The sequence below is a fragment of the Microcebus murinus genome, chromosome 1 (genome assembly GCF_040939455.1).
Source record: "Microcebus murinus isolate Inina chromosome 1, M.murinus_Inina_mat1.0, whole genome shotgun sequence".
NCBI classification, from domain to species: Eukaryota; Metazoa; Chordata; class Mammalia; order Primates; family Cheirogaleidae; genus Microcebus; species Microcebus murinus.
This window is the reverse complement of record NC_134104.1, coordinates 102,753,738-102,776,473: the sequence shown is the minus strand read 5'-3', so window position 1 is coordinate 102,776,473 and position 22,736 is coordinate 102,753,738. Positions and strand designations below refer to the sequence as shown.

Below are 22,736 nucleotides of genomic sequence, written 5' to 3'. Positions count from 1 at the left end.
AGGTTCATCCTATTTCCTCTTCGCTATTCTTCAGTTCACACGTACAGTAACATTCTTTGTGAAATTTTCTTGCATACTTGGAAACTATACTTAAGTTTTCAGGTTTCTCTTTTTCAATCCCAAGTAATATCCCTTCACACCTTCCTCTTAAATAGTTTTTAAATGTAATCGTCTTTGTGGCAATCTCTTAACCTAGGAGTTCCCAAATTTGTCTGCACATTGGAATTACCTGAGGAGCTTAAAAAACTACTGCCTTATCCTTCCCCCAGAGATTATTACTTAATTGCCTGTAGTATGTCCTAAATTTTGGAAATTCTGAACAATTCCCAAGTGATTCAAAACTGCAGAGAGTTTGGGAACCACTATCTGAACCTGCTGCAGGCCTATTGCTTCGCCCCTCTTCCTCCTTGCTAACATAACCTTGATAACAGCCCCAAATAAGGGATGATGATGGGCCTAAAACAGTGGTTCCTAGCGCTGGCTACCATTAGAATCACCTGGAGAGCTTTGATTCTAAGAATGCCTGGACCCCACCAACAAATTAAGCCAGGACTTCTAGGGGTGGGACCCAGAGAATGTGTACCTTTAAAAATGCTCTTCCAATGTTTTTAATGTACCATCAGGGTTGAGAGCCATTGGTGGATGGAGGTCAGCGATTCTCAGAAGTGTTTTCTTAAGGCAAGCAGTAACAGCATCATCTGGGAATTTTAAGTAATGCAAATTCTTAGGTCCCAGACCTACTGAGTCAGCATCCCTTAGGGTGGAGCTCAGCAAAGTGTGTTCTAACAAGCCAGCAAGGGATTCCAATTTTTGCTAACGTTTGAGAAGCACTAACCTAAACCCATTTTGAGGAGTCTGTTCCCTGATTTCCCAGTCTTGCTTTCAACAACAGATGACCATGTGACCCAGTTCTAGCCAATGGGACCTAGTAGAGATCTACTGGGAAGAGATGGTATCCAGAGGGGCTTTTATTAATACTTTCTTGATACAGGGAACAGAACTGGCTGGCAGAACACTTCTGCTTCTTCCTCCCTTACAGTTTTCAAAGTAGGTAATGGACCATGAGAGAAACACACTCAAGGAAAGTCCAAGAGAATCACAGAGATGCTGACCAAAACCAACAGTAACCTACCACCAGACGTTTAGTTATGAGAAAATAAAATCTTGTTCAAACCATTGTTAGTGGTGTTTTATGTTGCTTACAGGTAAACACAATCCTGATACAGAATCAACTCTCCAATGGAGAAAACTCAGAATTGAACCCAATACTTGGAGCTAATCATGCTAAATGTCAGGGAAGGCCACCTTCTGATTGTGGTATTCTACACACATCAGTGGATCCCAAGCCTGACTGGATTGGGATCAGGATTACCTATCAGGATTACCCTAGGCAGATAATTTAAAATGATTCCTGGACCTCATCTCAGTTGTACTGAATTGGAATCTCCCAGATTTGGACTGGGAAACTCTGTAACTGAAGATGATTATTATGCCCTCAATTGGCCCCAGTCTACAGCATCGCTGAGCCTAGAGTGCAGAATTGGAGGAGGACTCACTCTCAGGGTCATGCAAATACCAACCCTGTGTTTGCACAACCCTGAGAGTGACTGCCTCCTTAAATTTTGTGTCCTAGGCATCTCATTTGGCCTCATCCCAGTCTCTACTCTTATTCAGATAAGCTAGATCAGTCATTTGTCATGGCAAGGTAGAAACCCCAGTCAAATAAACCTTTATGAAAAATTACTGATTGTTTCGACCGAATCATTTACTTTTTCAGTGTTGGTTCCAGCATCATAACAACATAGCCTATACTCTATAAATGATGTAACATGTCATTTATTTTCAGTTGGGGTTTGCATCTTGGTGTCAAATGACATCAATTTCCTTTTGAGTAGAAAAATAACTATAGCACTGATTGCTTCAGGCCCTGTTCACCCACATGAAAACAGGAATGTGATCCTGTGGGAGAAGAATTTAATTAGGTGTGTCAATAGGTGTCAGATATCAGCATGTTGGTGGCAGAATTCAGGACTGAAGTCCTCATGTAGCTACTATGTAGTCAAGTATCAGTTACTTGAATTAAAAGTGGAAACTAATAGGTGTATGTAAAAATATGTGTTGTGCTTGGCTAGTCCTGTTTTCCAAAAGCATTTTAGGACACATATATGCTGCAGTCTCCCAGAAATAGAAGTGTGGGTAACTTAACCCAAAGTTGTGGTTCTGTGTCCAGCCTGTGTTGGCTGATGTGTCAGCAGAATGAATGCTGAAGAATCTCGGTGGACTGTCATTCTGGAGCTTCCTAAGAATGCCTCACTAGGGTGGGCAGGGAGGTAGGAGGTAGGGGTGCTGCCTGGGCAGGCTAAGGGAAGTCTGCACATGGCTTTGGTTGAGGCAGTGCCAAAGGCTAGGACAAAAGCTGTAGACAGGCCTGTTTTACTTGAGGTTTTAGGGCTCTAGCTTTTGATTTCATAGGTGTAGTACTGATGGGAACAGCTGGTGGCATGTAGCAGGAGGATAACCTCAATGAAGTACACTTTAAGAGGGCCCTCTCCTTCCTCCTTATTTCTGCAGAGGTGGCATTAGAGCAATCTCTCATCTTAATGTGGCTGGCAGGCACCCCGGCATCAGGCAAATATTTAACAAGTGGTTACCAAAAATAATAACTATTCTTTCCTGCCTGATATATGCTACAGATTCTGTCTCCTTCTCAATCTGTGGTCGTGCCTGAGATTTCTGGCAGCAGGAATATACGTCCTGCATCTTACTGTTGAGAAGGGATTAGTTGTAATCCTACTTGTGAGCTGGGAATTAAATAACTGTTTTCTGTAGGTTGCTTCCCTACTTCCTGACAGCGCAGAAAGCAGGCAAGGTGGCACTCAGCAGCAACTGGCAAACTGAGACTGGATTAAATCAACGCCTGAATGTGTCAGAGAGTTTGGAAGGAGCCCAAGCTGTGTTTGCCAGCCAGGATGATTGAGAACCCACACCTGGTGCCACAGTGCAACACAGAGCTGCCAGTGCACCCGGGCACATATGCTGAGCTCCTGGTACAGGGTGTGGGGAGGGGGCTCTGCCTGCCAAGTCACATTCCTTTAAACACAAAGATCGGGTGTTGTTACAAGATACATCCTGAAGTATGAAGACAAGAAATGACACGATGTCTGGGATTTGTTTTAAAATCTTTAAGAAAAATAAATAAATATAACATTTAAGAACTTCAGCAAAGAAAAATAATAAAGATAAAGCAAACATAAAGCAAATTGTGATCACTGTTGAATCTGGATGTTAAATAAATAGGGATTATCTATTAAGGTAAATAAGATAATTCTATTCTTTCTAATTTTAGGATAAATAAGATTTGTGTTGTTATTTTGTATATTTGAACATTTTCACGAGTTAAAATCTGTTCAAAAGTTTCAGTCAATCATCATAAAGCTTGTAACCCTTGCAGTAATTTGACGTATGCCTTTGCATACTGTTCATTTTTCTTCAGTGACAGCAAGCAATAGGCAGCCAGAACTGTGTGGGATTTTATTTGGAACGTCCTTCCCACCCAGCGTCATCCACCACTGCCTACTTGGGCTCAAGACTCTTATTTTTCAGTGAAAAGACGGCAGGACTGGAGCTCAAGAAATCTGGGCACAAGTTCTGGTCTGTCCGTTCACAGTGAGACCCTGGACAAGTCATTTACCGGCTCTGCAGTTTCTTTCCTTCCTCTGTGAAATGGGCATGATCCTTTAATAAGAGCAGCCTTGCAGGTGATTGGAAAATCACATGCAGTAACATACCCTGTGAAGTGTTAAGGAAGCGGTGGTTGTTGTTGACACCAGCAGCATAACCTCAGACCAGGCAACCACGTGCTCTGGCCTCCCTGTCCTCATCTATAAGATGAGAGAGGAGATGATGTCAGTGTTCCCGCGGCTGTGTGAGAACCATCGGGAGACGTGTTACATTTCAGATCCCAGGCCCCACCACAACCTACTGCATCAGGATTTCCGGGGCTGGGACACCCGGAAGCCATGCAGCTGATTCTGCAGTGCAGCCTAGTTGGGGGCAGCTGAGTTAAGTAACTGTAAAGGTTCTCTCATGCTCTAGCAGCTGAAACGGCTAGTCAGGGATTGAGAGTCTGTCGTGCCAAGTTATTTTGATAATTAGGTGCAGGTCCCAGATTTGGGGGCATTTCATGGTGATAAAGAGAGAACCAGAATAAACAAACGGGAGAGAGCCTGACACTGGCCTGGTGGACGGAGGCCTTTATAGGTAGGGGTAGTCACAAAACTTAAGGAGTGGAGGAGGCCAGCCGCCCTGCTCACACAGCTGTCATGTGAAAATGACTGGCGAGAGGAGCTCCCCAAGCCACCCGGAAGAGCTTATAGTGGGAGGGTGAATGGTCTCAAGCGAAAGTGCTGCCCATAACTTCCACAGTCTGGGGGGCCCCGGGATGGCTCGTCCAGGCAGCAGGGCCACATGTGGGAGGGTGACCTTGTGGTCCTGGCTCCAGGCCTGCACCTCCTTTGCCACCACCCCCACCCCTCGCCTGGGTCCGCCCTGCCGGCTGCCTCTGCTTATCCTTGCAGTGCATTCCAACATCTGTGAGCGCTTGCTCTCGAGTCTCTCTTCCCACACTCCCATTTCTTTCAGAGTTCTTGTTTGGGCTCTAGTCTGAAAAGCAATTCCATTCAGTATTTGTTGACTGCCTGTTATGTTCAAGGCCTTGTGCTAAGGACCTCAGATGACACAAACAAGAGGAAAAGGGAGTGTTGCCCTTAGAGCACCAGTCTAGTGTGGGGAGGGAGGAGAGCCTCAGACAAAGCACACAGATAACCGTGACACAAAGACAGCCCAGCAGGCACCGAGAGAATAGTGTGAGCTGTGAAAAAGGATTTTAAGGACACAGTCACATTCAAAAGACTGTGGGAGAAGCAGTGTTAGAGATGGGACTTGATGGTACGGAGATTTTCACCAGGCAGGGAAGGATTGGGGGATGGCAGGAGCAAAGGCAGGAAAGGGGGCACATGTTCAGAGAACAGCAAGCAGTGCCCTCTTGGCTGGGTCCTGGACTGGGGGCGCAGCGGACACAGAGGGAGGCTGGGCGCAGACAGAAGAAGCACTTACCTCAACCTGGTAAGCAGGGCCGGGAAGGTTTTTGAGAAGAGGCTTGACACGATCCAAGCAGTACTTCGAGAATATTCATTCAGTGCCACTGTGCAGACTGGAGAGCCAGATGGACCCATCCACCCGTAGTGGAGAAGACAAGAGAGAGATGGGCTGCCGGGCCCCACACCTCGGCCCCCAGAGTCCAGGGAGCCATGGCGTCAGGGCTAAGGAGGAGAATGTCAGGATGTGTCATTTTTAAAACTCCAGTTAGCATGAGGTAAGAAGCCCTCCATTTTAGACCTGTACTCGAGGTCTGGCAAGGTCAACATTTTTCCGTCATAAACTAAAGACACAAAATCAAGTTTCCTGCAGGGGAGAGCTTGCCTTCCATATTGGCCAGTTTACCTTCCTCTAATATCAATAACCATTCCACAGGGATTTGCAAGACAAAGACAAAAGTGGTTGAAATAAAGGCCAGGGTGCCTTGCCTCCTTGCACCTCAGAACTTCTAAGCAGCCCCTGAGGGTAGGTGATTTTAATCCTTTATGTAAGAGCTCCCCTCCTCCATCCCTGCCCACAGCATCTGCAAGGTCCCCCTCTCTGATGGCATCATCTGGCAACTTCTCCCCACATTCCTGCTGCTCCAAACCACTACCACCTCTCACTCAACTGCTGCCAGAGCCTCCTTGCTGCCCACTTGTGCTCTGGCCCCTCTCTGATCCCCACCTCGCCTCCCACAGGACACAGATAAACAGAAACACACACACACCAAGCTAGAGTGCACCTTTTCAAGCATAATAACACTCTACCACTGTCTGGTTTCAGCCCTCCAGTGGGCCCCTCACACTTAGGCTAATGTCCGAAGTCCTCAGAATGACTACTGGTGTTTTGTGATCTGGCTTCTGTGTCACTCTCCTCTCCTTGCTGTCAGCCTCTCTGGCCTCCCTGCTGTTTTCACACCCACTAAGCCCTTGCCTTCCCCTCTGCCTGGAATGCTCCCCCCACATATCTGCATGGCCCACTCCCTTACTTCTCCTTTAGAGTTCTTTTTAGAGGCCACCTCCTCACAGAGGCCTTCCTGGACCCCTGTCACTCTCTACTCACTTACACTGCTTCATTTTCCTCCATTGCATTGATCACAATCAACATTTGTGTCATATCTGTCTTCTCCAGTGGAATGTAAGATCCATGAGGATAGGAAGATAGGATCTCCATTTTGCTCACCTTGGTTTGTTTAGGGCTTGCATAAGGGTGAGGTTCTCAACAAATATTTATCAAATGAATAAATGTGGAGATCTCTCTGCTGAACACTTCCCTCTGGCTCTGCCCGTGTTTCTTAGTCCTCATTCCCTCTGTCTTTGCAGGGTTTGATCTACCTGAACACCACACCTTGCCTTTTGACCAGCACAGAGCTAAATCCATCTCAGATCACTGCTCTAATACTTCCATGGGCTCCCTAAGTATAACTATGCCCAAAGATTCACTCTTTACTCTTCAGCTCTTTTCTCTCCCTCTCCCCTTCCCTCGCTCAGCCTTTCCTCTATCTTCATCTCTTCCCTCTGTGCAGATGATGCCCTAATATTTATTTTCAGCCTAGACTTCTCTCTAAACTCTCCTTCCAATGCCTCCTGGGCATCCTGATGGCACCTCATACCTCATATACTTAAAAAATTCCTTCTCCTCTTTACTTTTCCGTCTGTTAATGACACCACTATTTTCTTGCCTCCCAAGTTAGAAGCCTTAGAGTCATTTTTACATTCTTCCCTCAGAGCCCCTTTCTGTTAGTCACCAAGCTCATGCTGAATCTGTCTTCTGAATGGTTTCTAACCTCTCTCCTGCTGTTTCCATTCCCCCAGCCATGCCCCTGGTCAAGACTTTACCAACCCAGCCAGAACCAGGTTGAACCCTTCGATGATTCCCTGTCTATTTATGGGCCCCTCCCCTAGTATCTCTGCTTCAAGGATCCCCTCCAGGCCCTGAGCCAGCCAGCCTAACCTCACTGATAGACATGCATTTCCAGTTCAGCTTTGGCTCCTTGCTCTGCCCTGTTCTGCCCAAACCTTCCAACCCTCAGCTTTATGTCTAGAAGCCACATAGGCCAGGCCCACCCATTCCACTGCCTACACCCAGCACCTAGCTCCCATTTCCCCAGGAGTTTTAGGCTGTGTGTGTTACTCTAACAAAATATCTGTGACCAGATAATTTATAAAAACCCAAAATTTATTTCTCACAATTTGGAGGCTAGGAAGTCCCAGGTCTAGGCACCAGTAGGTTCAATGTCTAGTGAGGGCCCAGTCTCTTCTTCCAAGATGGCTCCTTGAACATTGGAGCTTTTTGAGGGGATAAACACTGTCTTCACATGGTGGAAGAAAGAAAGGCAAAAGGACCCAGTGTTCTCCCTTCAACCTCTAGTATAAGGTTGCTAATCCATTCAATAAGTCTGCCTCATGACTTAATCATCTCCTAAAGGCCCCACCTCCTAGTCCCATCCTGTGAATTCTGGGGGACACATTCAGACCACAGCACCAGGCAATGATGTTTGAGGTCACCTCTGAACCTGCTCCCTGCCTCTCATGTCTTCTGCTCATTCCCAGCTTCAGATAAAAGTCATAATCTTTTTTTTCAGAATCATTTTTGAAAGAGCTTTTTTTAAGGCTTGGCTTACCCTCCTACAAAATTATTAATGGCTGTCTATTTACTATGGAATGAAGATCAAATTCCTCAGCTTGGAACTCAAGTTTAACTATAATCTACCTTTTTAGTCATAGAATCCCTAAACTAGGCCTAAGACCTAAATGCTGAGAGGGGCTGGGACAGTAACAGAAGTGAATAACATGGGTCTGTATATGTATAATATGTATAAACAACAAGGAGTTATGGGGACTATGGAAAACTAAAGTGCATGCGTCCTGTTTAAAGGAGAGAGCTAGCCATGGGCATGAAGATATTTGGGCCCAGAGTTACCAGATGTTCTGTTTATTCAACAGAAGATAGACATCTGGATTTTTAGGCAAAATTTCCTTGAGTTTTAAAATGTTGGCTCAAAAAATAAGGAACAGTACAAATAAATCAACTCTGCAAGCTAGATCCAGCCTTAGGGACACCAGTGTGGAATTCTGCCCTTTGTATTAATCAAATTGCTCTACTCACTGTCCAGACACTCCTTACACATTTTTTCCCCATTGTTCCTGTCCAACCTGGCATCCCTTCCCTGGTGCTCTTTACCTGGAAACCCTGGCTCCTTCCAGTGTCTTCTCCTCTTCTATGAAACTTCCTTGGGCCACTCTGACCATGAGTAATCTCTCGACTCTGTTGTCATACTACCCATGTACCCTGGGAAGCACAGAGAGTAAAATAACTAAACCAAGTGTCAAGGGAACTGGGTCACATTGCTCCCTGGTAATCACTTAGGTGATCTTGGCAAGTCATAGCATCTTTCAGAGAATTTCCTCATTGTAAGTTGGGGCCAGTAATTCTTGTCCTTTCTTCCCCCAGGTAGAATTCAGATGAGATAGCACAAACTGTAGAACATCATGCAAATTGATAATCATAAACCTCAAGGGCACCCTTAATACTTCCTGAAAAGCATGCTGCATTTCCCTGGTCCATTCAAACATCTACTGTCCTAGATAACTATTAAAGCCACATCCCCAGGCTAGGCTGATAACCTTGTTTTCAATTTCACTGAGAAGTTCCAGACAGACCTGAGCAACAGCAAGACTCTGTCTCAAAAACAAACAAAAAAAATGCATTTGCAAAAACAATACTTGCACATTCTACAAAAACTATTCAAACTAGTACACAACGTGTATAATGAGGAGGATTCATTCTCCATTCCCTCTCCCACTGCTGACAGTTTGTTGTGTGAGTGGAATCCTGACTCTTTCCCCTGCTGGCTGTGTGACATTATCTAACTTCTCCAGGCCTTGATTTTCTCATCTGTAAAATGAGGATATAATAGCAAGTACCTTATGGAATAGTGGTGGGGAATAAATGAGCTAGTATCTGTAAAGAACAGCCATGGGTTAGCATTATTACATTTATGAATTATTATATACACATATAGGTGACACATATGCACACACACCCCCCTCCAATGGCTTTCTTAAAATTACAGATAGTAGTACAGTACACTGTTTTGCATCTTTTCTTTTTTCTTAAAAGAAGGAGTCTGGCTATGTTACTCAAGAATAGAGTGCAGTGGCTGTTCACCGGTGCTTTCAGAGTGCACTGCAGCCTGGGGCTTCAAGCATCCTCCCACCACGGCCTCCCATGTTCTGCATCTGTGCTCTCACTTAATTGTAAACTTCGGAGAACTTAAAAAAAATTTTCACTGGAAAATGGAAACAATCAAAAGAGAATTTCTACAAGCTCCCACCAACACATCTAACACTCACCAGAGTATACATCCAAACTCTGCCTTCTCCTTTGTTACAGTGGACTTATCTAGCAAAGATTAACCCCTGGAGTGTGCACTAGATTCTATCTTCTCACCTATTCAAGGACAGTTCATTTCCTACAGCCTTCTCCCTTACTCTTTGTGCTCCTACTGCTGGCCTGGTTCTTTTTGTTCCTGGATCCTGCCTCAGGGCCTTTGTACTTGCTGTCCCCTCTGCCCAAAAGCTCTTCCCCCAGATATTCCCTTGGCTCATTCCTTCAACTCCTTCCTGTCTTTACTCAAGTGGTGCCTTCTCAGTTAGGCTTTCCCAGGCCATACTAAATAGAAATCTCCCTTTCTCCCTCATGCATACGATCCCTTTTCTTTATTTTTCTCTGTTTTTAGATGGTGTCAAACCTATTGTAGTCATCAACATCTAACATGCTATATATTTAATTAACTTGGTTTCATCTGTCTCCCACATAGAATGTAAGCTTTACATAAGCAGGAATTTTAATTGTTTTGTTTTATCTGTAACACCTGAAATAGCACCTAGCACTATAGTAGGCACTCAATAAATTTTTTTTTTTTTTTTTTTGAGACAGAGTCTTACTCTGTTGCCCAGGCTAGAGTGCCATGGAATCAGCCTAGCTCACAGCAACCTCAAACTCCTGGGCTCAAGCAATCCTGCTCAGCCTTCTGAGTACCTGGGACTATAGGCATGCACCACTATGCCCAGCTAATTTGTTCTATATATTTTTAGTTGGCCAATTAATTTCTTCTGTTTTTAGTAGAGACGGGGTCTCACTCTTGCTCAGGCTAGTTTCGAACTCCTGACCTTGAGCAATCTCAAGTTGGCCTCCCAGAGTGCTAGGATTACAGGCATAAGCCACCTCGCCCGGCCTCAATAAGTATTTTTGAAATGAATGAATAGATGAATAAATTGGCAAATGACCTCGTCATCTCTTCATATATTTTTTTGTATTTCTCTCATATTAGCCTTTCGTGTGACTATTTTGATGTCTTTTCCAAAGTATAAAATCTTTGCAGATCAATTTACATCTTACCTTCTTTTTGTTTCATAACCAAAATAGAGGGCTCCTTTAATATTGAAAAATTTTCGGTAGTTTCATCCTTCCACAGACTCCAACTCATGCGCTATTTCAAAGGTCCAGTGGCCCCCTCTACCCCCACCTCCTGAGGCTTTGTGCAATATTTTGCACATGGTAGGTACACTCTGTTGGATAAATGAAGAATGATGCCACTAGAAATAAAACCACTGTGAAGGACTTCCTAGTTTCAATCAGCCTGCTCAGCATGGTAGACCAGCATTCCCTCTGAACCACCTTCAGGATTAACCTGCTTGACTCTCCTTGCAGAACTCACCTTCTACTCCCTAATGCGGATCTACTCAGAGTGTGGTAGGGGTGCTGGCCCCTGGAGGGCTGTGGCTAGATCAGTGCAGAAACAGAAAGTAAGCATTTAGAAACTTTTTATTTTTTTATTTTTTTTGAGACAGAGTTTCACTCTGTTGCCGGGGCTAGAGTGCCATGGTGTCAGCCTAGCTCACAGCAACCTCAAACTCCTGGGTTCAAGCGATCCTCCTGCCTTAGCCTTCTGAGTAGCTGGGACTACAAGCATGCGCCACCATGCCCGGCTAATATTTTTTAGTTGTCTGGCTAATTTCTTTCTATTTTTAGTTGAGACGGGGGTCTTGCTCTTGCTCAGGCTGGTTTCGAACTCCTGACCTTGATCGATCCTCCCGCCTTGGCCTCCCAGAGTGCTAGGATTACAGGCCTGAGCCACCACGCCTGGCCAGCATTTAGAAACTTTTAAATCAACTTGACATTGCCCTTAAGCCCAGGCACATGATAATTTTTATAGTAATTTTTAAATTATATTTTACAAAAGTAATTGGTCTATGATAATTGAAATTCTTGAAAATAAAACAAACAAACAAACAAAAAACCCAAATCTGGTTTTCTGTATGGATAGTGAGAAACACTACTTTAATGAGTTTGCTTTCAGTATTTTATCAAGTTGTTTTATGATATGTGAGAGCTGGGCTTCCCAAATTTTTGGCATGTTTTTACCATGTTTGCACAACATCATAACTCTTTATATATAACCACTATCAATGGCCACGAACAGAAGTTAATTATAGGGGTCAGGCATAGTGGCTCACTCCTGTAATCCCAGAACTTTCCAAAGCTGAGTTGGGAGGATTGCTGGAGGCCAGGAGTTTGAGGCCAGCCCAGAGGCAACATAGTGAAGACCCCATCTCTACAAAAAAAGTCTTTTAAAAAGTTAATTATAAAAATAAATGCAATGAAAACAAAGCAAACAAATTAAATTCTAGCCAGAAACCTGCTAAAAATCTCTGCGCCTAAACCCTGCTTAAATAGTAATAGTAAAAGCAAGTGTTAGGTGTTAAAGATCTGTTAACTGCAAACTGAAACCTCCTCCTTGTTATAATCAAAAGGAAAGAGAATCAGAAAGGTAGGAAATTTCTCACTATGTGATTCAAGGGCATTTCCTGCGCTGTCCCTGTATGATACAAAGCCATCCCGGAGTGTCAGCAGCAGTGACCCAGTTCTTGAAGGCACTGACACAGTGTTTCTGAGCCTAGCATGGGATGCAGGAGAAATGATTGTTGTAGTAAACGGGTAGCATTCTGGAGGCAATAAGGCAACATTCTTTAAAGAGTCTGTGTTCCAAATGTTTGGTGTTTTTTTTTTTTTTTTTCAAGACAGAATAAACTTTCTCCAGAAACAATAATATAAATAGGACCACGGAAGCAAGAATGCAGATGGATTACCTCACATTTGCAAAGAGAAAGTGTAGGAAGAAGGCTATTGCAAATGTATGGCGAGGCATTTCAACCACGCAGACTTGCTCTGCCCTAGTGGCTCCTGCTCATGAGCCTCTGGCAGGTAGTCCTTTCAGGAGAATGGATTGAAGGGCCAGGGACAGTTTTCGACAGACCATAGGGTTTCTGGAGTCCCTGGAAACAAAGGTCTCAGCTCTCCAACCACTCCCTAGACTTCATTAGCAGTTGTCCCTGGAAAAGCCCTTCTTTGAGGCTGGGGGCTTTGGGCTTTGGTCAGAAGCAAGGAAGGTGAGAGCACAGTGTGAGGAGTATCCCTCCAGGTGTCCTTGAGGGGGAAGCGGCCAAAGGACAATCCAATTGTCCTTCCTGACAATAGTGCTAGTGCAGCAAGATTGAGAGTATGGAGATGGAACCACATCAGGAAACTTCTCCAATTTATTCAGGTCAGGAGTCCTTCTCACTTCCCTATTCCTGCTCTCCTGTTCTGCCTTTGCCCGGTAGCTGGCCGGAGGCATTTCCTTTTCCTAGTATTTCACTGTCTGTCTCCAGAAGCTCAGCAAATAGAGCTGACAGCACCCCAGGGGACTCCCACCATCTCCTCAGTCTCCAGGGAGATGCCTCCTGAATGAAAGGATCTAAAAAAAGAAGCACACACATACACACACCCCTTCCTGTTCTCTCTCAGGCACCAGAATATTTCCTGTTCTCTCTCAGGCACCAGAATATTTTCCGCCCTGGGCTCCCACACGCAGCAGCCTCATTATCCTCTCTGAGATTTTCTTCTCCTTCCTCATTCCCATGCCTCTGCTGCCACCCCCACCCTACACATTCAGTCTCCTGCAGTTTCCACACTGTTATCTCTGAGGGCTGGGAGAGCCACAAAAGAGAGATCATCATCTACTTTGATGAACTAGATCATCATCTACCTTGAAACTTTGCCTCAATCTCAGTGTGTGAAAACTAAGAAGGCTGTTCTTGGAGGTCCGGAGGGCGCATAACTCTTCCCCTCCCCTGTTTTCTCCCCCTAACACCATCCCCAACCATCGGGAGCACATAACTCATTTCAAGACTGCTTTTGAAACCTAACCTTCCTCAGTCAGGGCAGCCACAAAACTTTGGTTTCTCTTCCTCCTCCTCCTCCTCCTCCCACCTCCACCCTCCTAACCTCCCAGCTTGGGAGGCTGTGTCTGGCTTTTCTATTTTTGATGTTGATGAGATAGATGGATACGATGCTAAGGGTAAGATACCACAGGGTGTTCAAAAAAGTGAGGATACAGAGGATAAATTTGTTTCAAAAGCATTTTAGTTATATTTTCAAATATTATGCTGAATGTTTCTCTTCAACCTCCAAACCGTTTTTCAGGGGAAATGTCTCTTATACAATTGTCTCTTATACAATCTTATCCAACTGTAAATCTGAAAAAAAAAAAAAAACAATAAAAACACTACAGGTATATCCAATAGTCTGGAAACATAGATCAAATTGTGTATTTATTGTGCATATTTTCAGGTTAACAACTAAATCTATTGTTTTAAATGGAGAGATTCCTCACCAGAAACATAGTGGAAAACAAAAATATATTGAGTGTTTTTAAAAATGTGAATGCCATAATTTTAAAATGTCCTGTTCTCCTATGCTTTCTAACTTTTCTAACACCCTGCATAATGTCCTGTACTTTTAAAAATTTAACAAGTAGACACTATGATTAGTGTACATTCCTCTCATACAATCTTCCAAGTTAATTGGATTAATATAAAAGCTACTTATCTACACATAAACCCTCTCATGAGAAGGATCAATTCAAATTCAGAGTAAGCTCATAATAATATATTTATCAGAAAATACCAAAAATGAGGATGATTTTGGGTTTTGCGTTTTAAATGAAATCCTGGGGCCTCGTAGGAAAAGTAGAGTAGAAGAGGGTCAAGATGTCCTATTTCTCCTTTACTGTAAAAATAGAACTCTTATTATATAAATATTCTATCTGCATTACACACTAAATCTAAATAAATGAGAGGAAAATTTTGCCTACAATCTTGTCACCTCAGCAGATCAAACTTTTTGTTTGACCCTGCTCTTTTCTAGCCATTGTAGATAATCACAATGAGTACATTCTGCAATTTTCAATTAATACCATCTCAGAAGCATGTTCCACGTTGCAGTGCAGTCCTGTTAATTTATATTTTAATAGCTACATATTTTTCATTATTTTCCTGTTGTCCAGCATCTATTTAATAATCTTCTCCATAATAAAATTCTTCAACAATCTTTGCTTATTTGGCTTTTTTTTTCCTTGTGAATTATTTGTTCAGAGTTCATTCAAAGAAGTAGGATAAAAGGTCAAAAGTCTAGATATGAGGTTTTTATTTTCATTTTATTTTATTTTATTTTTTTGAGACAGAGTCTCACTTTGTTGCCCAGGCTAGAGTGAGTGCCATGGCATCAGCCTAGCTCACAGCAACCTCAATCTCCTGGGCTCAAGCAATCCTCCTGCCTCAGCCTCCCGAGTAGCTGGGACTACAGGCATGCGCCACCATGCCCGGCTAATTTTTTCTATATATATATATTAGTTGGCCAATTAATTTATTTCTATTTTATAGTAGAGATGGGGTCTCGCTATTGCTCAGGCTGGTTTTGAACTCCTGACCTCGAGCAATCCACCCGCCTTGGCCTCCAGAGTGCTAGGATTACAGGCGTGAGCCACTACACCCAGCTAACATGAGGTTTTTATTTCATCTAGTGACTGAGGGACTTTGAGGGCCCCACCCACTGCCTCCCACCTTTTCCATCAGACATAGACATTTCTCTACCCGAGATTTATCCAGTAGCCACAGCACCACTCTAGAATGCTAGATAAACTCAGCATCCATTTTCAGGAAAATATAGGCTTCAGGAGTATGACTTGTAACCCATATAACCTTGTTATATGTTACCACACCGTTCTCCACAAGGAGCAACACCAGTACTTTAAGATTATAATAATTTCACTGAAAAAAAAAAACCATAATCAAGTAGTGATATTTAAAGAGTTGCATGCCACTTTAATAAGTATAAAATAATCCTCTTTGTTTTTTTAATTTGCATTTCTTTTACCATTAGTGAGGTTGAACTCCTTTCCATGTATTTGTTTACTGGTTATTTCCTCTTGAATGAAGTATCAATTTCTTTCCCCAGCTCATTTACTCATAAGTATCTATATTTCTGTAGGAGCATTTTATATAACATAGATTTTTAAGCCTTTTCATTAATGCTAATGATATTTTCCAGTTTCTTTTTCTTTTTTAATGTAATTCTAAAGTTATGTTAATGAGCTATATCCACCTCCAGTTCTCACAGAATTGCTTCAGAATACTTTGGATATTGGTTTTAGTTCAAAGGGCAAGCACAAATCATTGGCATACATGTTTCCAAAGAAAATGATAGAAAATTATCAAGTGTTGGGATTTTTATGACATGTATGCCAGGCATACATGACAGAAATATCTTTGTCAACACTAAATTCATGTAGCAACTCTTTTTTTTTTTTTTAATTGCACAGTATGAGTAGAACAATCAATTAAAATAGATTGGGACTTTGGGGAACCTAAAGATAGATGACAGGGTTAGGTCCTTCGGAATGTGGAGAGGCAGGAGCTGGGTTTTCTTGGGATGACATGAGGTTAGAGCCCATGGTGCAGGATGGACAGGTGAAGGGTGGACTGGGAAGTAGGAGAAGTTTCTCCTCTCTCTGACCTTTCCCATCCACTTCTTACTGCTTTCTGATCACTGCATCTGATTTCCATAGGAAATAGTTTACAGTTGTTTTTAATGTCTCTCTTACCCCTGCTTCACTCCTTCCAAACTCCTCTACTCTTTTCTTTTCCTTTTCTCTTCTTATGGCAGTATGACATAATTACACTGGGATCAGATAAACTGGGTCCAGGCCCTACCATTTGGTATTGTTTGATTTTTACCAGGTTAAATCCAAGGCTCTCTGAGCCTTACTTTATTTATCTGTAACATGGAACAATAATAATACCTATTTCTAGAAGGCTGTTATGAAGCTTAAAGGAGAAAATGTGTGAATGCTTAGCACAATTTTGCTTAGCAGACTATTTTATTGTTCACAGATAATTCAATATTCCTTCCTGAGGGAGCATTAGACCGGCCAATCCCACTGATGTCAGCCTAGGCCATTGATCTAACCGATAAAGTACGAGTGGAGGTGACACTTTGAGGAAGAAGATTTAGGAGCCTATACACAGTTTGCTGTGCTCTCTTTTCCCTCTCCCATAATGACCAGATGTTCCAGATAGCAGTTGCTCCATTACTCCAAGTCCCATGGTAAAGATGTAGACTAGAGTCAGAGCCAACATGCAGTGAACATGTAACATTAGCAAAAAAGAAACCTTTGTTATTAAAAGTTATAAGCCACTAAGCTTTTGATATTGCTTGTTCTCACAATAAACCTAGCCTGTACCGACTGATGAACACGATATATGACATATTGTAAGAGCTTAATGTTAGATGCTAATATTAGTCACGATTATTCCCTTTTCCCCTCTTTATCCTGCTACTATAAATCCTAACTCTGCCTCATGGAGTAAAGTAAAAATTAAGGAAAGAAGTAGATTAAAAACTTTGAGAAGTTTTGTTCCAGGTGATGGCAGGACCAGACACTGGGAAGAAGTCATCTTTAGCAGAAATAGGATAGAAAAGAAAGTTCTTGAAGATTCTATTGTTTATCTATAACTAATGTATGAAAGCTTGACCAGCTTTTTCTGAACATACTCACAACACAAATATCTAGCATGTAGTATACTCCCACTTTACATCTATTATCCATGGAGAAAGACGATGAATGAATACACACTAAGTTATAAAGTGGATCATAACTGATGTGAAATATATGTAAAACGTGAATAAATAGATGAGCACTGCCTAAAGTCCCCAAAGCTTGCCAGAACCATTAGAATCATTAGAAATATTAGCTCTGGCTTACTTCAAATGAAATAATCAGTCCTTAATGTCAGGGTTATAAATTAAACTGTTTTTCAGAGTTCCTAAAACTCTTAAAATCTATATTTTCCCAGTATTTTACAATGGATTTGTTTTTTTTAATTCTCCCTAGTTTAAGTAAGGTATAATAAGTGAATATTGCAGTACTGTAGCCTTCTTTCAAAAGTTACTGAATCCTGTTTCTGACTATGATGGAATAAGTAGATCTAGACCTACCTTCCCACACTAAGCAAAATGTATGAACAACTGTTTGCAGTCATTGAACAACAACAGGTAGTGTAGGACTCTGAACTCTAAGACAAGGGAGATAAATGAGATGAGCCCTGCAGTAGTCCTAGCTTTCTGCCTGAGGCATTTTTTGGATGGTGGTGCCTCATGGCCAAGAAGAGTATGGCTGTCTTGCTGAGTTGAAGAGGCAGATACTATAATTTCAGAAGGTGGGGACAGCTGGCATTGGAAGAGCAGAGTTTCCGAAAGGAGAGTACCATAAAGAAAAATAGTTTCAGAAAATTGGATAGGATTGCTTTTGAGATTGTTACTGAATAAATAATCATGAAGACATAGGAGGAAATTTCAGTGAAGCTTCATTACAGAATAACTGGGGAATTCTAAACCAAACAATTCCAGTGCTCACATAAGCCTGGAAGACATTTGACTTCTGATCAGCCAGAGTGGAGTATCTTTAATGACACCTAATAACAGGTGCAAAATATATGAAGTGAAAACTAATAGGACTGCAAAGGAAAAATAGACAAAAATCCACAGTTATAGTCAGAGATTTCAATACTTCTCTCTGAATAATCAATACAACAGGTAGACAGCAGATCAGTAAGGACATAGTAAACTTGAATAACACTGTCAACCAACATGATCTAATTGACATTTGTAGGCTACTCTGCCCAACAATAGCAGAATAAATATTCTTTTCACATACACACAGAACAATTGTCAAGATAGACAATATTCTGGGCCCTTAAGCAAGTTCTCAATAAATTTAAATCATTCAAAATATGTCCTCTGACCACAAAGAAATTTAATTAGAAATCAATAACAGAAAGATATCTGGAATATTCCTAAATATTTGGAAATTACACCATGCACTTATAAATATCCTACACAGCAAAAAAGAAACACAAAGTAAATTAGAAAACACCTTGGAAAGAATGAAAATAAAAATAAAACATATCAAAATTTATACCTGCAAATGCTTATATTAGGAAAGAAGAAAGGTCCAAATCAACAACCAAAACCTTCAACTTAAGAAGCAATAAAAAAGGCCGGGTGTGGTGGCTCACACCTGTAATCCTAGCACTCTGGAGGCCAAGGCAGGTGGATTGTTTGAGCTCAGGAGTTCAGTTCAAGACCAACCTAAGCAGGAGTGAGATTCCGTCTAGAATAAAAATAGAAAGAAATTAATTGGCCAACTAAAAATATATAGAAAAATTAGCTGGGCATGGTGGCGCATACCTGTAGTCCCAGCTACTCAGAGGCTGAGGCAGGAGGATTGCTAGAGCCCAGGAGTTTGAGGTTGCTGTGAGCTAGGCTGACGCCACAGCACTCTAGCCCAGGCAACAGAGTGAGACTCTGTCTCAAAAAAAAAAAAAAAAGAAGAAGCAATAAAAAGACAAATCAAAGTAAGCATAAAGAAGACAATAACAAAGATAAGAGCAGAAATCAATAAAATAGAACACACAAAAGAGAAAATCGATGAAACCAAAAGCTAGTTCTTTGAAAAGTTCAATAAAATTGATGTCTACAGTTGGACTGATTAAAAAGAAGATACCAACTAAAGAGGGGACATTACTACAGATTCTATAAATAATAAAGGAATATGAATACCTTTGATAATAAATTTGACAAATGAAATGAACAAATTCCTTGAAAGACATAAACAATCAACTATGAGTCAGGAAGGAATAGAAAACTTCATTAGCTTCAAAATTAAAGAAATTGAATTCATGATATTTATTTAAGAAATTGAAGTCCTAATCTGGGCTTTACTCCAGGCCCAGATAGCTTCAGTGGTGAATTTCATCAAATATTTAAGGAAAAAAATAATATCAATTCTACACAAAGTCCTTCACAAAATAGAGTGGGCATATTTTTCAACTGATTTTGTGATGCCAGCACTATTCTAATATCAAAACCTGATAAACATTACAAGAAAAAGAAACCCCTGACCAATATATTTCATGAACATATATTCAAAGATCTTTAGAAAATGTTAGCAAATCATATCCAGCAGTATTTAAAAGACTACTTTATCATTATCCAGTGAGGTTTTTCAGGAAAATAAGGTTGATTTGAAATTTAAAAATTGATCAATGTAACTTACTATTTAATATATAAACAGAATAAAGGAAGCTGCCATATGATCCTCTCAATATATACAGAAAGAGCATTTGATAAATCTTTCATTTGTAATATAGTCAGCAAATGAGGAACAGCAGGGAACTTCTTCAACCTGATAAAGAATATCTTAAAAAGCCTGCAACTAACATCGTACTTAATTGTAAAAGACTAGATGAGAAAACATGGGAGAAAATCTTTGTGAATTTGGGATAGGGAAAGTTTTCTTAGAACAAAAATAAGAACAAATCATTAAAGAATGATAAATTGAACTTCATAAAATGAAAAATCTCTGCTCTTAGAAAGACAAAAATAAGAAAATGAACAGAAAAACCATGAATTGAGAGAAAGTATTTGCAAAATACACATTTGATAAAAGACTGATATCCAGAATATATTTTTAAAAACCCAACTACACTGGTAACTAGTTAATAGTAAAAAGATAAAAAAATTTAATGAAACAGGGGGAAAATGTTTTGAACAGATATTTTACCAAAGGAGATGATAAGCAAACACATGAAAAGAGGCTCAATATCATTAGTCTTCAAGGAAGAGCAAATTAAAACCACACTGAGTCACCACTATGTATCTATTAAAAAAGCCAAAATTAAAAAGACTGAAATATCCAAATACTCTTGATGAGAATGTAGAACAACTGGAACTCTCATACATTGCTGGTGGAACCATAAAACACTACAGCTGCTTTGGAAAATAACTTGGCAGTTTCTTAAAAAGTGAAACACACATTTACCATATAACCCAACAATTCCATTCAGACGTATTTATCCAAAATAAATTAAAATGTATATCTGCATATATCCATACATGAATGTTTACAGAAGCTTTCCTCATAGTAGTCAAAGATGCAAACAACGAAAATGTCTATCAATGGATGAACTGATAAACAAATTGAGATTTATCCATTACAGTGGAATATTACTCAGCTATTAAAAGGAACTACAAACACATGCAACATGAGTGATCTCAACAATTGTATACTGGACAAAAGAAACTAAGTGGGATAAAAATAGCACTGTATGAATCTATTTATATGAAGTTCTAGAAGGAAAATCTAATCTATAATTAAGCAGATTAGTGACTGCTAAGACTAGGGGTCAGGAAGCATGGACTATAAAAGCATACGAGGGTGCTCGCTTCGGCAGCACATACACCATGTTTCCCCAAAAATAAGACAGGGTCTTATATTTATTTTTCCTCAAGAAGACACCCTGGGGCTTCTTTTCAGGGATGTGTTATTTTTTTTAAGTATGGTACAACAATCTACATTTATTCAAATATAGTTAAGTCATCTTCTTCTGGAACATCATCATAACTCTCCAACCCCAAATTCCATCCTGAATTTCTTGTGACTCTATTTCCTTTAGAACAATTGGCCCCGATCTCTCATGTCGAGCACTAGAGCTCTCATGGGGCAGATGAGAAGGGCTGCTTGTCTTCTTTAGCGCTCCACAACAAAATGCATGGGTTGTGCAGATTTGCTGTGTAGCCACGCCCATCACTAGGTCTTATTTTCGGGGTAGGGCTTATATTGCGCAAATGCTTAGAAATCCTGCTAGGGTTTATTTTATGGGTAGGTCTTATTTTCAGGGAAACACGGTACTAAAATTGGAAGGATACAGGGAAGATTAGCATGGCCCCAGCACAAGGAAGACATGTAAATTTGTGAAGCGTTCCATATTTTGAAACACTTTCAGAGCCAATGTGTAAGAACTCCATAAAACATCCCTCATTTCTCAAAAAAAATAGAAAAAAAAATACAAGGGAACATTTTAAGGTATGAAAATGTATTTTTCTTGATTGTGGTTATAGCATCGTTATAGTCATTGAGCCATAACTTAAATTTGGTACATTTTATTATAGGTAAATTATACCTTAATAAAGAAAATATTTTTAAAGTTGTAGATAGTGGTTAAGGGCACTAACTGTGAGCCTGTCAGCCTATGTTGGAAACCTGGCTCCCCTCTCATGAGTTGTATGACATTGAGCAAGCTACTTATCCTTCCTTTTCTCTCAGTTTAATTACCTGTAGCATCAGAATAATAATAGTAGCACCGGCCTTATGGAGTTGGTTGCAAGGATTAAATGAACTAATATATATAAAACACTGTGATAGGAAGTATTAATATTATCACTGGTATTTTAGTTGGTCAATGACCACTCATAGGCACAAATGTATGAAAATGGGCCACTCCACTGTTCTCTCTTATTCATCTCACATTGTTCACCTCTAGTTTCTAGCACGGGGTTATACACATGGAATATGCTTGATAAATATTTGTTTAGTGGGTAAACTAGTTAATTAATCAATAGACACTTATCCAAAATGTTGCATAAAAATATATCTAATGATAGAGTTTCTGTTTGGGGTGATTAAAAAGTTTTGGAAATAGTGGTGGATGGTTGCACAATATTAGGAATGTTGCTAATGCTACTGAATTGTATATTTAAAATTATTAAAATAGTATATTTCATGTTTATATATTTTACCAAATTAACCAAAAATTTTACATATATCTAATGAAAAAAACCCTTCAATTTTTGTATTCCAGCTTGGCAGAGACTATATAACTACAGAAGAGTCAATATAGTTGTTACATCTTGTCTATGGCTAAAATTGGAGGAAAATAATATTCATTTGTAAAGTCCTTTAAAGTCTTAAGATGGGGGTGTTTGTGAACATCTTGACAGGAAGAAAAAAAAGTGAAATTTGAATCCATCTTGAGATGCATTAAGTACCAAAAATGCTTGATCTATCAAGCATTTGCCTACTAAGATAATTTTGCCACCAACTCCACTACAGCTTGCTTCCCACACAAAAGCTATAAAAGTATAGAAGATTCTGCACCTGCTAGCAAAATTATGAATTGAAATATCTTGAGTTCCGGTGTTAAGTTGCTCAATAACTATAAGATTAACATCTCTCTTCTTCAGAATTTATGTAACATGGTTTGCTTGCATATCTTGAATATCTCTACAGAAACACTGATTTGTTGATAATGGTCAGTTTTTAGGAAATGCTCCCAAAGGGACAGCTTGAAAAATATCATTAGTTTGATTATTTC

The 22,736-nt window shown here is 40.6% G+C and overlaps 1 non-coding gene across 1 annotated transcript; it reads left to right on the top strand.

Annotated features, from left to right (window-relative positions):
* Positions 1-21,252: 21,252 nt before the first annotated feature.
* On the top strand, positions 21,253-21,356 carry LOC142874947 (U6 spliceosomal RNA). Its single transcript, XR_012922533.1, has one exon. It is a non-coding gene; the product is annotated as a U6 spliceosomal RNA (small nuclear RNA).
* The last annotated feature ends 1,380 nt before the right edge of the window (positions 21,357-22,736 follow it).